The sequence below is a fragment of the Salvelinus fontinalis genome, chromosome 32 (assembly GCF_029448725.1).
Source record: "Salvelinus fontinalis isolate EN_2023a chromosome 32, ASM2944872v1, whole genome shotgun sequence".
NCBI classification, from domain to species: Eukaryota; Metazoa; Chordata; class Actinopteri; order Salmoniformes; family Salmonidae; genus Salvelinus; species Salvelinus fontinalis.
The window spans coordinates 45,575,963-45,589,202 of NC_074696.1; positions in this window are offsets into that span (position 1 = coordinate 45,575,963).

Consider the following 13,240-nt stretch of genomic DNA (forward strand, 5'->3'; position numbering starts at 1 on the left):
GCTTAAAGATGCACTGGGCAGTACGCACTTCCCTCTGTAGTGCCTTGCGGTCGGAGGCCGAGCAGTTGCCGTACCAGGCAATGATGCAACCAGTCAGGATGCTCTCGATGTTGCAGCTGTAGAACCTTTTGAGGATCTTTTTAATTACCTGAGGGGGAATAGGCTTTCTCATGCCCTCTTCAGGAGGGGACTGAGCACGCACCCCTGAGGGGCTCCACTGTTGAGGATCAGCGTGGCAGATGTGTTGCTACCTACCCTCACCACCTGGGGGCAGCCCGTCAGGAAGTCCGGGATCCACTTGCAGAGGGAGGTGTTTAGTCCCAGGGTCCTTAGCTTAGTGATGAGCTTTGAGTATACTATGGTGTTGAACGCTGAGCTGTAGTCAATGAATAGCATTCTCACGTAGGTGATCGTTTTGTCCAGGTGGGAAAGGGAAGTGTGGAGTGCAATAGAGATTGCATTATCTGTGGATCTGTTTGGGGGCTATGGAAATTGGAGTGAGTCTAGGGTTTCTGGGATAATGGTGTTGATGTGAGCCATTATCATCCTTCCGAAGCACTTCAAGGCTACAGACGTGAGTGCTACGGGTCTGTAGTCATTTAGGCAGGTTGCCTTTAGTGTTCTTGGGCACAGGGACTATGGTGGTCTGCTTGAAACATGTTGTTATTACAGACTCAATCAGGGACCTGTTAAAAATGTCAGTGAAGACACCTGCCAGTTGGTCAGCACATGCCCAGAGCACACTTCCTGGTAATCTGTCTGGCCCCTTGTGAATGTTGATCTGTTTAAAGGTCTTACTCACGTCGGCTACGGGGAGCGTGATCACACAGTCGTCCTGAACAGCTGATGCTCTCATGCACGCCTCAGTATTGCTTGCATCGAAGTGAGCATAGAAGTGATTTAGCTTGTCTGGTAGGCTTGTGTCACTGGGCAGCTCGAGGCTGTGCTTCCCTTTGTAGTCTGTAATAGTTTGCAAGCCCTGCCACATAAGACAAGCATCGGAGCCGGTGTAGTACGATTCAATCTTAGCCCTGTATTGGCGCTTTGCCTGTTAGGTGGTTCGTCAGAGGGCATGGCAGGATTTCTTATAAGCTTCCGGGTTAGAGTCCTTACCTTGAAAGCGGCAGCTCTAGCCTTTAGCTCAGTGCGAATGTTGCCTATAATCCATGGCTTCTGGTTGGGGTATGTACGTACAGTTACTGTGGGGATGACGTCCTCGATGCACTTATTGATAAAGCCAGTGACTGATGTGGTGTACTCAATGCCATCGGAAGAATCCCGGAACATGTGACCACTTTTTATAGACCGAGTCACGGGTGCTTCCTGCTTTAGTTTTTGCTTGTATGCAGGACTCAGGAGGATAGATTTGGGGTCAGAATTACTAAATGGAGGGCGAGGGAGAGCTTGGTTCACATCTCTGTGTGTGGAGTACAGGTGTGGAGTACAATTTTTTTCCCTCTGGTTGTGCATTTAACATGTTGATAGAGATTAGGTAAAACTGATTTAAGTTTCCCTGCATTAAAGTAAATGCTTCCCAACTGTACTCTCTACTGTAGTGAAGAGAATACATGTTTTTATGTAGGAATCTTCACAAACATTCATAACAAAACATAACACTTGACACTATAAATCAACAGGTGAAGTTCGTTAGTAGGGGATTTATTCATGAAGAGATGTGGTGATTACAACATTTCTGCTTAAAAATGAGCTATGCACATTGACAAGAACAAATAGAATGAGAAAAAAGTTGTAGAAGAGGGGTCATAAACTATAAATCCAGAGTCACTGAATACAGCACACTGCACAAAGTAAAATCTAAGCAAGCATAATTCACACAAAAAAATAATATATATATATATATATATATGCATATATATATATATATATATATATATATATATATATATATATATATATATATAAAAATAAAAGAATGGCAGCGCTTATAGCAGGGCCATTCTTTTTCCTTTTCCTTTTCACCACAGGCTACCCAGGTTTATGGCTTTCATCATCCCCACCCATGCCATCAGAACTATCATCCATGTCAACCACAGTCCAGCACAGCTGTTGCTAAAAGCGCTAACCACAATATAGAACGATATAGAACGATGGATTCTATTTCGCTTCCTTGTTTGAAGTCGATTCTCGGGTTCCCACACACTAACCCCACACTTAAAGTCTTGTGCTTGTTTGCCAACTTTTTTTGTTGTTGTACAGATTTGACAGTGCTACTGATAGTAGTGGTGGCGCTTGGCTTGCATGTGTAAATTCAGCACATACAACATTCTATAATAGAATTGTGTTATTTGACATGTCAAATTAAAAGCTTATTTAACACGTCAAATAGTGTTAAAGGACATGTTTCTTTTTCGACACGCAAAGACCCAAATGGCGTTTAATGTGACTCACCATACTAATTTGGTCTATTTTCACCTATTCATTTCGCCTACTGTTCTAACTTGGTGGTGCACATGTAGCCTATAACCTGTTTAAGAGAAATTGAATCATTGAATATTGTAAGAGCTTTCATTGTCTGTTTATACGCCTCCTTTATTTATCCTACGGTTCTGACTTGTTGTACAGGGAGTACACTGTAAGAACGGCCCATGTTCTGTCGCTGTACATTTCAAAAGTGCTGAACAAATAGTTATATTGACTATGTCTGTCGTCGCTCGCTCATTAATGTCTTAATCGAAATTGCGGATTGCCTCTTCTGGTCCCCTTATGCCATAGTTTGTACATCTCAATTGTCAGTAGAAACCACATTTGTTAAGCAAGTCAGCCATATCAGCTATGTTTTTTTAAAAGGCAGTAAATGAGGCTGTTTCGCTGCCAGACAAGGCTCTGCTGAAAGCCAGGTGTAGCAGCGGTAAGGTGTTGGGACTGCTGTTGGGACAGCTTTATGTAGGCCCTGACAGTTTGTGGGCACCGTTTGTCACCGTTATAGTGCAATTAATGTATTGTTTAGTGTTGTGTAGTGGCTTTGCTGGCATGCATGCCACATTTTTGTGGGGTTTGCCCCACCATGCTAAAACCGCCACTGGACATGATCCCTGCTGACCCCTAAGTTTCAATCAAAATGAATGTATTTGCATGCTATTGGGCACAATTTAATTCTAAACGAAATCCTGCAAACCAGGTTACTAACATTATGTAAATATGTACAAATTACAATCAGATGCTAAGCACTACAGTGCATAGCCCCTGAAACCAAATATGAACGCTGTGACATTGCACGTTTTAGGATTACCTAAATGTCAAGCTGATGCTTTTTATGTCCAGAAGATTAATTTAGTATACTGCGTTAAAAAAAATCATGCATATTGCACAAATTCTATTCTACTTACTGCAAGCCTGGACAGTGAATCATAGCAGTTATTATTACCTAATCGTAATACATTTTTTATGATTATTATATCCAAAGTTATGAGAAACAATGCCATAAACATATACAACGTAAAAGTATGATGACACACTGGATCAGTGTCAATTAGGTCAATACTCATTCGCTGTTTGATTAAGTGAATAACTTCAATGAATATGAAATCAGTATGACTTCTATTTGAATAAATGCATAACAGTAACTGCTAGTGTAACCTTTTGTCCCAATGGGTGTGTGTATCAACCTTTTCAGTCCTGAAGTACTAGGTTTGTCCATGGGGTGACAGTAGAACACCTAGAATAATAAGCAGTGATGTGAAGACCATCGGTCCACATACAATACATTACCAAAAGTATGTGGACACCAGCTCATCAAACATCTCATTCCAAAAACATTTGCATTAATATGGAGTTGGTCCCCCCTTTTACTGCCATAACAGCCTCCTAAATGTTGGAACATTGCTGCCACATTCAGCCACAAGAGCATTAGTGAGGTCGGGCACTGATGTTTGGCTACTAGGCCTGGCACGCAGTCGGCGTTCCAATTTATCCCAAAGGTGTCCGATGGGGTTGAAGTAAGGGCTCTATGCAGGCCAGTCAAGTTCTTCCACACCGATCTCAACAAACCATTTCTGTATGGACCTCGCTTTGTGCACGGGGGAATTGTCATGCTGAAACAGGAAAGGGCCTTCCCTAAACTATTGCCACAAAGTTGGAAGCACAGACTCGTCTAGAATGTCATTGTCTGCTGTAGCGTTAAGATTTCCCTTCACTGGAACTAAGGAGCCTAGCCCAAACCATAAAAAACAGCTGCAGACCATTATTCCTCTTCCACCAAACTTTACAGTTGGCACTATGCATTGGGGAAGGTAGTGTTCTCCTGGCATCTGCCAAACCCAGATTCGTCCGTCGGACTGCCAGATGGTGAAGCGTGATTCATCACTCCAGAGAACGCATTTCCACTGCTCCAGAGTCCAATGGAGGAGAGCTTTACAACACTCCAGCCAACACTTGGCATTGTGCATGGGGATCTTAGGCTTGTGTATGGCTGCTCAGCCATGGAAACCCATTTCATGAAGCTCCCGACAAACAGTTATTGTTCTGAAGTTGCTTCCAGAGGCAGTTTGGAACTCGGTAATGAGTGTTGAAACCGAGGATAGACAATTTTTACGCGCTACACGCTTCAGCACAATCTAACCCTGATTCAGATGACCATCCTACCCATGCTAGATTATGCTCTTTATACTGCACTCTATACTCCTCTGTAAACTGGTTGATGCTTATTTATAAAACCCTCTTAGGCCTCACTCCCCCCTATCTGAGATATCTACTGCAGCCCACATCCTCCACATACAACACCCGTTCTGCCAGTCACATTCTGTTAAAGGCAACAAACATTCAAACTGGACAGTTTTATCTCAATCTCTTCATTCAAAGACTCAATCATGGACACTCTTACTGACAGTTGTGGCTGCTTTGTGTGATGTATTGTTCAAATCAAATCAAATTTTATTTGTCACATACACATGGTTAGCAGATGTTAATGCGAGTGTAGCGAAATGCTTGTGCTTCTAGTTCCGACAATGCAGTAATAACCAACAAGTAATCTAACCTAACAATTCCACAACTACTACCTTATACACACAAGTGTAAAGGGATAAAGAATATGTACATAAAGCTATATAAATGATTGATGGTACAGAATGGCATATGCAAGATGCAGTAGATGGTATAGTGTACATTCTATACATATGAGATGAGTAATGTAGGGTATGTAAACATAAAGTGGCATAGTTTAAAGTGGCTAGTGATACATGTATTACATAAAGATGGCAAGATGCAGTGGATGATATTCAGTACAGTATATACATATACATATGAGATAATATAATGTTTACATACCCTACATTACTCAAGTGGCATTGTTTAAAGTGGCTAGTGATACATTTTTACATAATTTCCATCAATTCCCATTATTAAACTGGCTGGAGTTGAGTCAGTATGTTGGCAGCGGCCACTAAATGTTAGTGGTGGCTGTTTAACAGTCTGATGGCCTTCAGATAGAAGCTGTTTTTCAGTCTCTCGGTCCCTGCTTTGATGCACCTGTACTGACCTCGCCTTCTGGATGATAGCGGGGTGAACAGGCAGTGGCTCGGGTGGTTGTTGTCCTTCCTGTGACATCGGGTGGGGTAGGTGTCCTGGAGGGCAGGTAGTTTGCCCCTGGTGATGCGTTGTGCAGACCTCACTACCCTCTGGAGAGTCTTACGGTTGTGGGCGGAGCAGTTGCCGTACCAGGCGGTGATACAGCCCGACAGGATGCTCTCGATTGTGCATCTGTAGAAGTTTGTGAGTGCTTTTGGTGACAAGCCGAATTTCTTCAGCCTCCTGAGGTTGAAGAGGCGCTGCTGCGCCTTCTTCACAACGCTGTCTGTGTGGGTGGACCAATTCAGTTTGTCCGTGATGTGTACACCGAGGAACTTAAAACTTTCCACCTTCTCCACTACTGTCCAGTCGATGTGGTGCTCCCTCTGCTGTTTCCTGAAGTCCACAATCATCTCCTTTGTTTTGTTGACGTTGAGTGTGAGGTTATTTTCCTGACACCACACTCCGAGGGCCCTCACCTCCTCCCTGTAGGCCGTCTCGTCGTTGTTGGTAATCAAGCCTACCACTGTAGTGTCGTCCGCAAACTTGATGATTGAGTTGGAGGCGTGCATGGCCACGCAGTCGTGGGTGAACAGGGAGTACAGGAGGACCTGGTCAATGACCTGGAGAGAGCTGGGACCACAGTCTCAAAGATAACCATTAGTAACACACTACGCCGTCATGGATTAAAATCCTGCAGCGCACGCAAGGTCCCCCTGCTCAAGTCAGCGCATGTCCAGGCCCGTCTGAAGTTTGCCAATGACCATCTGGATGATCCAGAGGAGGAATGGGAGAAGGTCATGTGGTCTGATGAGACAAAAATAGAGCTTTTCGGTCTAAACTCCAATCGCCGTGTTTGGATAAAGAAGAAGGATGAGTACAACCCCAGGAACAACATCCCAACCGTGAAGCATGGAGGTGGAAACATCATTCTTTGGGGATGCTTTTCTGCAAAGGGGACAGGACAACTGCACCGTATTGAAGGGAGGATGGATGGGTACATGTATAGCGAGATCTTGGCCAACAACCTCCTTCCCTCAGTAAGAGCATTGAAGATGGGTCGTGGCTGGGTCTTCCAGCATGACAACGACCCGAAACACACAGCCAGGGCACCTAAGGAGTGGCTCCGTAAGAAGCTGAGTCGGCTGCACCGACTCCGTTAGCGTCTCTCGAGTAAGCCATGTTTCCGTGAAGCAAAGAACGTTACAATCCCTGATGTCTCTCTGGAATGTTACCCTTGCTCGGATTTCATCAACCTTATTGTCAAGAGACTGGACATTGGCGAGTAGTATGCTAGGGAGTGGAGCGCGATGTGCCCGTCTCCGAAGCCTGACCAGGAGACCGCTTCGTTTGCCCGTTTTACGGCGTCGTTGTTTAGGGTCACCGGCTGGGATCAGATCCATTGTATTGGGTGGAAGGCAAAACACAGGATCCGCTTCGGGAGAGTCATATTCCTGGTTGTAACGATGGTGAGTTGACGTTGCTCTTATATTCAGTAGTTCCTCCCGGCTGTATGTAATGAAACCTAAGATTACCTGGGGTACCAATGTAAGGAATAACACATAAAAAAACAAAATACTGCATAGTTTCCTAGGAACGCGAAGCGAGGCGGCCATCTCGGTCGGCGCCGGAAGTAGTTGTTGTCTCTACCTTCTTGCCCTTTGTGCTGTTGTCTGTGCCCAACAATGTTTGTACCCTATTTTGTGCTGCTACCATGTTGTGCTGCTGCCATGTTGTGCTGCTACCATGTTGTGTTGCTACCATGTTGTTGTCATGTTGTATTGCTTCCATGCGGTGTTGTCATGTGTTGCTGCCATGCTATGTTGTCGTCTTAGGTCTCTCTTTATGTACTGTTGTCTCTCTCGTCGTGATGTGTATTTTGTCCTATATTTTTATTTAATTTATTTGTACTGTATGTTTAATCCCAGCCCCATCCCCGCAAGACACCTTTTGCCTTTTGGTAGGCCGCCATTGTAAATAAGAATTTGTTCTTAACTGACTTGCCTAGTTAAATAAAGGTTAAATTAAAAAAATAAAAGCGCTTGTGTGGTCTACCACTTCAGAGCTGTTGTTGCTCGAAGATGTTCACACTTCACAGTAACAGTACTGTGGGCAGGGCAGAAAATTGACAAACTGACTTTTTGGAAAAAGTCGTTAAAAGTCACTTAGCTCTTCAGTAAGGTCATTCTACTGCCTACGTTTGTCTATGGAGATGTCATGGCTGTGTGCTCAATTCTATACACCTGGTTGGAGGGTTGTAATGTGTGGGCATGGGTGTTGATTGCCACTGCGAAATAGAACATATTAAGGAAATGGGACAGACAAGTGGGCAACAGTTTCCAATTGGCAGAGGTGAGCATGTATATTTAAGCAATAAGACCAGAGGAGGTGTGGTATATGGCAATATACCACGGCTAAGGGCTGTTCTTCTGCATGACGCAATGCAGAGTGCCTGGATACAGCCCTTAACCATGGTATATTGGCCATATACCACAAACCCCCGAGGTGCCTTATTGCTATTATAAACTGGTTACCAATGTAATTAGAGCAGTAAAAATAAATGTTCTGTCATACGGTCTGATATACCAAGGCTTTCAGACAATCAGCATTCAGGGCTGGAACCACCCAGTTTATAAATAAACTTCTACACAGGATATGTGAAAAGAATGTGTTGAAATGTTGCTTGCCTGAACTAACTCCTCTACTTTAATAATAACAATAATTATACATGAAACATACATAACTTTATAATTGTAGAAACTAACAAACAATCAATAATATAACTAAACAACAGCAGACTAAACAAAAGGAAGAAAAACATTAAACAAAATACTTTGGCGCAAACATGCGTCCTTTGTCCTGATCTTGTCCACATTCTGATTGTGCCCACATTTTTAGAAATGCGTCTGCACATGAGCCTTCATCCACTGTGTCCGCATTGTGAACAGATTTACTGGTCCCACCTTGTATGCTAATTCTTTGAAAGATTTTCTTTCAAAATTAATTTTTTGAAATTTAATTTACTTATTTATTTATTTTAAGACATATATATTCCATAAGTCAATGGTGCCACCTGTCAATGATTTTAGAAGGCAGGATGATTTAAATGGTTTCACTGTCAACTCCAGACGTGATCAGGAACATCTGATCACAATGCTTCTTTTAATCGTCTACACCTGTCTGAAAATGTGGGAACAATCAGACTGTGGACAAGATCAGGACATATAATGCATGTTAGAACCAGGTATAAACGGGGCTAAATAGAGGTAAGAAGGGCTCAAGGAAAGGGTGTGATGTGTGAGTATGTGAGTGATACAGCAGGTGAGTGAGTGAGCAGGTGTTGCGCGTATGTGTGAGTTGTGTGCGAGTGTGTGAAACAGAAGAGGTGTGTGTGGGAATGGTGGCGGGGGAGGTAAGGGTAGGCCATGGTGAAGAGGTGGGTTTTTAGGCGGGACTGAAAGATGATGATGGACTCAGAGTCACGAATGGCTGGAGGGAGTGAGTTCCAGAACCTAGGAGCAACCCTGGAGAAGGCCCTGTCACTGAAACTCTGGAGCTCGGACCTGGGGATGACAAGGTGGCCAACTGTGGTTGAGCAGAGAGAGCATGAGGGCTGGTAGGAGAGAGTTTTTAGGTCAGGAGGATCTTGTAATTAATGCGGTGGGAGACAGCGGAGTTCACAGAGGATGGGGGTGATAGGCTATAATATGAGGGTCAGTGTTGAGAACACAAAATAATCCCGCACAAACCTAAGCGGGCCTAACAGGTTTAAATAGACCAAAATCAAGAAACACAAAAAGGAACAGGTGCAACTAATAAGACTAAACTAACAGAATAGGAAAAAGGGATTGGTGGCGGCTAGTAGACCGGCGACGACGCCCGCCGAGCACCGCCCGAACAGGCAGGGGAGCCACCTTCGGTGGAAGTCGTGACACAACTAGTCTAATTATTGTTTGTGACGTAGGTATGGGAATTATTATTAAGGTTCTGGTCGTCTGAGATACAGGCTATTGAACAAACAATATAACTAAATAATTAAGAAACTAAAGTAAAAAAAGTAATAAGGAAATAAATGCAAAAAATAAAATATAACATCAACATTAATATTAACAAAAGTCATGTCTACACAATAATATTGGAGAGGTTCCAATATTTTGCCTACATCCAATGTTTAGCCTACATCTGTCTTCAGATTTATTTTATGTGTGATTTTTCTATTGAAAGAAATGTATTTAATCTTCCACTCCACTCTTCCGATACATTTTTTTGCTGCAGACAAGAGGATATTATTCAACAGGTAGGCATTTTGAAAGCGTTCAGAGATTAATCCAAGTAATGGCACTCTTTGGGTTCTTTGCCAGGGAACATTGAAATACATTATCAATGGCAAATACTGTTTTCTATGCTTGATTTCACTTAATATTTTGGGGTGTTGCGCTCATTGCAGTCAGAAAAGATATGTTGGCCGATCAAAACCCTTGCGGGTGATCTAAGAAACACTTTTCCAGGCAGTTTGAATGTACATTCTTATTCTGTGCAGAATCTGTGTATGTTGACCTACAACACAAATGCGCATCATGACTTCAACAAAGAAGGCAACTTGGAACGTACCCAATCCTCCCATGCGATCATTCTCTTTCCCAGTAAGTGAAGTATGCAGTAAAACAATGTGATTGTAATCGCTAACATGTAATGTTATGGAGATTGATTTATTGCTTTTTACGTCATTTCTCAACCACCATGCATTTTCACTGATCTGTCAAGGTTTTCAATGAAAATCTTAGCTATAGGCCTACTCAACAGTTTCAGCTAGTTAGCGAGCTAGGCTACAGTCTGGAGTTTCATGGTGGGCGCAGGGTTTTGTTCTGGGCAACATCTACACACCTGATTAAACTAGTTTGAGTGGTTAATTACTTTAATCCACATGTGTCAAACTCCTACCATGGGAGGTTCGAGTGTCTGCATGTTTTTGCTCAACCCTTGAACGATACAGGAAGGTCACATATGACTAAGGAACTCCCCTCACCTGGTTAGGTTGTCCAGGTGTTAATTGATATGAAAACCAAAAACCCACAGACACTCCGTCCTCTGTGGAATGAGTTTGACACCTTGTCTAATAGAGCTAGTTGAACTTGTCTTTGCAAAGCCTTTCTAAAGACAGTTTTAGATCTTGTGGAGAAAACAATTCCAAACAATGGATGAATTGGGACCACCAGACAGCAATGCTCCCATCCACATGTGTATGTGTATCTATCCAATGGTCATCTTGTTATCCTTTGTACACCACCTGTAGTTTTTGTGGTTAATGCAGCAAACAAGCTGGTAAGCTTTATTATGTTTTCCTCTAAAAAGATTTCTGCATTTCTAGCTTAGGGATATGATAGGCCCTATGCACTTATTTGTTGTTGTCTCATTGTGTCATTTAAGCTCTATTAGACAAAGTGTCAAACTCATTCACACCCGGCCTCCCGGGTGGTGCAGTGGTCTAGGGCACTGCATCGCAGTGCTAGCTGCGCCACCAGAGTCTCTGGGTTCGCGCCCTGGGTTCGTGCACAATTGGCATAGAGTCGTCCGGGTTAGGGAGAGTTTGGCCGGTAGGGATATCCTTGTCTCAGTATGTAAAATGTAATGAAATGTAATAAAAATGTATGCACTCTACTGTAAGTCGCTCTGGATAAGAGCGTCTGCTAAATGACTAAAATGTAATGTAAATGTAATTTAAGACTGTAAATCGAAATGTCATTATTTGACTGATATTTGTTGTGTTTCTGGAAGTTATTTTGTCATTAATGATTCCAGGTACATAGGTTCCTCAATATAGGAGTGTACCCCCAGCAAGAGGAAGAAGGATAACATGTTGTCTCAACTGCATTGTGTCCTCACAGTGGCGGTCCAATAATAGATTCTGAAATCCGGTAGAGCTACGCCGTCTGGTTTGGGCCACTGCAAAAGCTGTTTTCGCATCCTGGGGGGCTTTTTGTCCCATATAAAGGGTAGTATTAGGCCGTCGATCTTTTAAAAAAATGTATTGGGAAGAAAAATCGGAAGGCACTGATAGAGATAAGAATTTTGGGAGAGTATTAATTTTAATAGAATGAATTATTGCGACTAAGGAGAGTTGTAGCAAAGACCAGCGTTCCAAATCGTCCTTAGTACGGGTTAGAAGAGGAGCAAAGTTGGCTTGAAAAAGGTTTTCAAATCTGATTGTGACATGTACCCCGAGATAAATAAAACTACTGTGAGCAATTTTAAATGGCAAGTTATGTAAAGGGGAAATTTTTGTGGCCATATTCAGCGGCATCAATTCGCTTTTACTGAGATTCAGTTTATACCCTGATAAGTGACCGAAGGATGCGAAAGTGGCAAGGGCAGCAGGAACAGAGACAGAAAGGTTGGATGTGTATAATAATAAATCATCTGCTTATAAGCACAGTTTGTGTTCGTGTCCGTATCTGACTATACCTTTGATGAGGGGGTTGGAGCGAAGTGTTATTGTAAGTGGTTCTATGGCGAGGGCAAACAGTAATGGACTTAAAGAGCAACCCTGGCGTGTCGATCGTTGCAAAGGGAAGCAGTCTGATTGAGTGTTATTAGTCCTGACAGAGGCTTGAGGGGATGAGTACAGAAGTCTTATCCAAGCCATGAATTATTTAGAGTGTAAAAAAGGTATTTCTATTCCACCCGATCAAACGCTTTCTCCGCATCCAGGGATATAATGGCTTCAGAGGTATTGGAGGAAGGAAAGAAGGAGGAAAGAAGGATTATATATAATATTAAATAATCGCCCGAAGAATGAGTGTCTATTTTTAATAAATCCTGTTTGATCCGGTAATTGATGGGAGCACTGTTTCCAGACACGTTGCCAGAAGTTTGGCTGGAATTTTATAGTCAACATTTAGCATGGTAATTGGACGGTATGATGCACAGTCAAGAGGGTCTGTGTTTTTTTTAAGAATAAGACAAATGGTTGCCTGAGTGAGAGTCTGTGGGAGAGCACCATTTACAAACGCTTCATTGTACATTTTAATTAGAATAGGGGCTATTTTGGAGATAAACTTTTTATAAAAATCTGCCGAGTAGCCGTCAGGCCCTGAGCTTCTCCCAGATTGAAGGGATTTGACAGCATTAGACAATTCTTCAACAGTGATCGGCTGCTCAATTTTTTTAACCAAATGCCAGCTGACAGAAGGCACAGCAAGTGAGTGGAAGAAATCATCCAATTCCATTGTATCCACTTTACTTTCAGAAGTATATAGAGACTGGTAAAATCTCTTGAACTCATCATTGATCCCCCTAGGATCTAATGATAACCCAGATGATGTACGAATTTTAGTTATCTGAAATGATGATGATAGTTGACATAACTTGTGAGCTAATAATTTACTGGCTTTATCACCTTGTTCATAGTAAGTGCTCCTAGACTTGACAAGCAGTTCAGTAACCTGCTCTGTTAATAATGTGTCAAATTCTGCTTGCAGAGTTAAACGTTCCTTATAAATATCCGGGGATGGTGAAACGGCATAAATGTCATCTAATTGGGGAATTCAGCGTGTTAACATAGATAGCCTATCCCTTTTCAGTTTGTTCTCATGTGCGGTGTAAGAAATCATTTCACCTCTGATATAAGCTTTCAAAGTTCCCCAGAGAGTAGACGCAGAGATGTTTGGGGTTCTATTTGTAATCATGAAAAAGTTGATTTGACTCAAAACAAATTTGA